The sequence below is a fragment of the Pantherophis guttatus genome, chromosome 7 (genome assembly GCF_059756535.1).
Source record: "Pantherophis guttatus breed Tessera chromosome 7, ASM5975653v1, whole genome shotgun sequence".
NCBI classification, from domain to species: domain Eukaryota; kingdom Metazoa; phylum Chordata; class Lepidosauria; order Squamata; family Colubridae; genus Pantherophis; species Pantherophis guttatus.
Window position 1 is genome coordinate 83,240,572 of NC_142069.1, and position 5,252 is coordinate 83,245,823.

The window sequence follows — 5,252 nt, forward strand, 5'->3', positions numbered from 1 at the left end:
AGGTTATCTGAGGGACCGTCTCTTGCCGGTCACATTTACCTGACCCACCAGAGCGGGGAGGCAAGGAATGTTGCGGGTTCCATCCCTGAGAGAGATACACCTGGTGGGATCCAGAAGAAGGGCCTTCTCTGTGGTGGCTCCCTCTCTTTGGAACATCATTCCCCCCGAGATTAGAATGGCCCCCACTCTAATACTCTTCCGGAAGGCGCTGAAGACCTGGTTCTGCCAGCAGGCCTGGGGAACCCAGAACAGAATGAAGCCCATTAAATGGCTTGTGTGAGGTGCTGTCGAGGGGGAAGGAGGTGACATTAGTATATTAATTTATTATGTGACTCTTCTTTTATTAGTTTAATTGTTTTTTGTATGAGGCTTTATATTCTTGTAAGCTGCCTTGAGTCGCCATTTGCAAATAGGCAGCAATATAAATTTCCAAATCAAAATAAATAAATAAATAACTTTCCCTGGTCTTCAAGGCCAGGTCAGTGAGGAAGAATCACATAGGATGGCGTCTCGTTGATAGGCCGAGGGGTGTAAGTAAGTAAGGCACTGAGTCGTGAATTTGCTGGGGTGACATCCAAACTCCTAACCGGAGGGTTGGGCGGAGACAGCATTCACTCAGCCATCATGGCTAGGTCCTTTTTCTCCTAACATGAATAGAACTGAATAGAAGGAATGGTGTGATTGTAGGAACTGAATAGAAGGAATGGTATGATTGTAAAGAGCCTTAGTTATGGTTTATGCTGATGGCACCTTGCTTTCTCTTTGCCGTCAGTTGTCTGAAAAGATGTCGAAGGTGGACTTGAATGAATGGGCCAAGGTTGAGGCCAGATGATAAGGACAATCTAATTTCTTTCTTAGGCTAGCTCGGGAGTTCATTAACAAACTAGCTCTTTAGTTGACACTATGCTTATGGTCATCCCGAAGATGCTTTTTCAAGAAGCAACTAGAACTGAAGTGGCTTCTTCAGCTTTGACTGGATGGTGAGGAATGGAAGGATTTATACTCCTTGCAGATGACCTGTCTTCTAGGAGTATAAATCCTTCCATCCCCCACCATCCAGTCAAAGCTGAAGAAGCTTCTTGGATGAGAAGCGAAATGTCTTCAAAGAAAAACCAGAAAGTCCAGCTGCCTCTTGAAAAAATCACCTTTAGCATAAGCCACGGTGGTGCAGTGGTTAGAGTGCAGTACTGCAGGCTACGTCTACTGACTGCCGGCTGCCAGCAGTTTGGCAGATCAAATCTCACCAGGCTCAAGGTTGACTCAGCCTTCCATCCTTCCGAGGTCAGTAAAATGAGGACCCAGACTGTTGGGGTAATAGGCTGACTCTGCAAACTGCTTGGAGAGGGCTGTAAAGCACTGTGAAGCGGTATATAAGTCTAAGTGTTATTGCTATTGCTATTATCTTTTGTTCTGCTGTTTGGGCTGTATTCCTTTCTGCTCTAGTTGAGAGTTCAACTAGAAGCTGTTGGACTGCATCATCTACCGCATCAGTGAGCAATTTCAAAGTTGTTTGTAAGCAGGTCATTGGACTGTAGTTATCTGGTGCTACCCCTTTTATTGACTCTTTCATTGTTAGGTAAGTTTTGCCAAATATTAATCAATCTTCAGTTTCACCACCTTGCAATGTGCTATCAAACTGCTTAAAAATGAGTGGGTGAGGACCAGTCAGATATTTCAACCAAAAACCACATCATTCATCTTCACCTCGTGCTGACCAATCTTGATTTTCCTCGCCCTTTTCTCCACCATTTCTGGTATTATTTTATCTTCTTTCAGTTTCTTTCTTTTTTATTCATTCTTATTCATCTCCTTTATCCCAGCTGAATTCTATTGAATTTCTGTGGATTGTCCCACAGCTGGGACCAGAACTGCACAATTTCTTCTTTGCCAGATGTTGACTGGTTCATTGCAATCTCTCCAGCTGGTCCAGAACGCGGCCGTGCGGGGGATTATGGGGGCGACGAGGCGCTCCCATGTGACACCTCTCCTGCGCGAGCTGCACTGGCTCCCGGTGGTCTTCCGGGTGCGCTTCAAGGTGTTGGTGACCACCTTTAAAGCGCTCCATGGCTTAGGGCCAGGGTACTTACGAGACCGCCTTCTGCCACCAATAGCCTCCCACCGGCCAGTACGCTCGCACAGAGTGGGTCTCCTCAGGGTGCCGTCCGCCAGACAATGTCGGCTGGCGATCCCCAGGGGGAGAGCCTTCTCTGTGGCGGCGCCCACCCTCTGGAACAACCTTCCCCCAGAGATACGTACAATAACAGACCTCCGGATTTTTCATTGGGCCTTGAAAACCTATTTATTTCAACTAGCTGGGCTGGCTTGAGTTAAATTTTAAACTGATTTTAAATTGGGTTGTTTTAATTTACGGCCAAAATATTTAATTATTTTAAACTGTTTTTAAATTTTGTATGTTCTGTTTTTTACTTTGGCTGTTCACCGCCCTGAGTCCTATTTGGAGAAGGGCGGTATAGAAATGGAAACAAATGAAATGAAATGAAATGAAATGATGGAGTGATAGAAACATTTCTGATTCAAATTGAAATCGGAAAGTCTGCCTGTAGCATGCAGTTTGAGCTTTGCATCCACTGATTTTCTTCACCATGGCTGTTGTTTGCTGCTTTATTATTTTCAGGGCTTCCTTGGTCTTCCTTTTTTTTTTGTAGATGATGTTTGTTGACAAGGTATTCTTTGGTCTTTAGAATCAGAATAGAGCTGGAACAGGGGTGAAATCTAGCAGGTTCTGACAGATTCTGGCGAACCGGTAGCGGAAATTTTGAGCAGTTCGGAGAACTGGCAAATACCACCTCTGTCTGGCCCCAGAGTGGGGTGGGAAGGGAGATTTTGCAATATCCTTCCCCCAGGAGTGGGGTGGGAATGGAGATTTTGCGATATCCTTCCCCCAGGAGTGGGGTGGGAATGGAGATTTTGCGATATCCTTCCCCCAGGAGTGGGGTGGGAATGGAGATTTTGCGATATCCTTCCCCCAGGAGTGGGGTGGGAATGGAGATTTCGCGATATCCTTCCCCCTGGAGTGGGGAGGGAATGGGGATTTTTCAATATACTATAATTTTAAGATTAGAGAATTAATATTAATGCGAATGAGGTTGTAAATGCTGGAGGTGGTTGCACAGAGATATTTGTACCCAGATGACACAATGTGTAAGGAAAGATGGAATCTTTATATTTTGAAAAAATTTAAAAAATAAAAAACTTAAGAAAAGAAAATAAGATCGATAGGTTATGGTTGAAGGCAAGAAAGCTAGAACAGCTGAAAAAAAAAAGAAATTGAAGAACAAGATCTCTGTTAAAAGCCTGGCAATTAAAACATATGAAGAACAGCTGCAGGATTTGGGGTTTGGTTAGTTTAGAGAAAAGAAGGACTGGGGGGGGGGCATGATAACCATATTCCAATGAGCCTTGGTGGTGCAGCGGAGTAAGTGCTGTTATGTAGCACTTAGCTGCCAGCTGCCTGCAATTACTGCGAGTTCAAATCTCACCAGGCTCAAGGTTGACTCAGCCTTCCATCCTTCCGAGGTAGGTAAATTGAGGACCCGGATTGTGGGGGCAATAAGCTGACTTTGTAGAAACACCGCTTATGGGGGGCCAAAAGCCCTACTAAGCAGGTATATACAAAAGAATGAAGGCTATTGCTATAAGGGCATTGTAAGCCCTTATAGTAATTGTAATGCTACCTTTAATCCTTCTCTTCATTAGACTAGACGCACCTATTCCTGAAAGCATTCTTCATATGTTCTGGAGGCTAAAAGTTATGAAGAACGGTTGCAGGAATTGGGTATGTCTAGTCTACTGAAAAGAAGGAGTAGGGATGACATGATAGCACTCTTCCAATATTTGAGGGGCTGCCAGAAAGAAAGGGAGGGGTCAATCTATTTTGCAAAGCACCAGAAGGCAAGACAAGAAACTGATTTGCTTCTGTAACTCAACAAGACAGACAGAGGATAATTCGAACTGCATTATCAGAGCATTATCAGAACAGAACAGAACAGCATTATCTGATATTTATCATATAATTATCAGAGGATAATTAGAACTGCAGAAAAAACAAGGGCTACCAACCTGCCTTCCATTGAGGACCTGCATACTGCACGAGTCAAAAAGAGGGCTGTGAAAATATTTACAGACCCCTCGCATTCCTGGACATAAACTATTTCAACTCTTACCCTCAAAACGAGGCTATAGAACACTTCACACCAGAACAACTAGATACAAGGACATTTTTTTCCTGAACGCCATCACTCTGCTAAACAAATAATTCCCTCAACACTGTCAAACTATTCACTAAGTCTGCACTACTATTAATCTTCTCATCGTTCCCACCACCCATCTCCTCCCGCTTATGACTGCATGACTGTAACCTTGTTGCTGGTAACCTTAAGATTTATATTGACTGTTTACCTATGACTATCATTAAGTGTTGTACCTTATGATTCTTGACGAATGTATCTTTTCTTTTATGTACACCGAGAGCGTATACACCAAGACAAATTCCTTGTGTGTCCAACCACACTTGGCCAATAAAGAATTCTATTCTGTTCTAAACAATGGATGGAAAGAGCCTTGGTAGTACAGTGGTCTAAAGCACCCTGTTATTAAGACCAGCTGCCTGCAATTACTGCAGGTTCGAATCTCGCCAGGCTCAAGGTTGACTCAGGCTTCCATCCTTTCTAAGGTAGGTAAATTGAGGACCCAGTTTGTGGGGGCAATAAGCTGACTTTGTATAAATATACAAAAGGATGAAGGCTATTGCTTAGCGCATTGTAAGCCGCCCTGAGTCTCCGGAGAAGGGCGGCATATAAATCAATTTTTTTTTAAAAAAACTAACCAAGCAAAGAACCAACCTAGAACTAAGGAAAAACTTAGTTAACAGTAAGGACAATTAACCAGTTGAACGGAAGCTTTTAGGAAGAAACTAGAGAGCCACTTGTCTGAAATGGTATAGGATCTCCTACTTGAGCAGGGGGCTGGACTAGAAGATCTCCGAGATCCCTTTCAACCGTTATTCTGTTAAAAGCCCTTGAGTTTTACAGTTAGAAGATTTAGCAAATTAATTATATAGATGCCCTGTACATCAGAAGGCTGTTTCAAAGGTTGTTCCCTAAGATTTGAACACACGATTTAGCAAATCGATTATACAGATGTGCTACAGACCATAGGACACTTTCAATGGTTGTTCCATAAAGCTTTGAAGATGTGTGATTTCATGTGTCTTCCTTCTAGATCCCGCCACC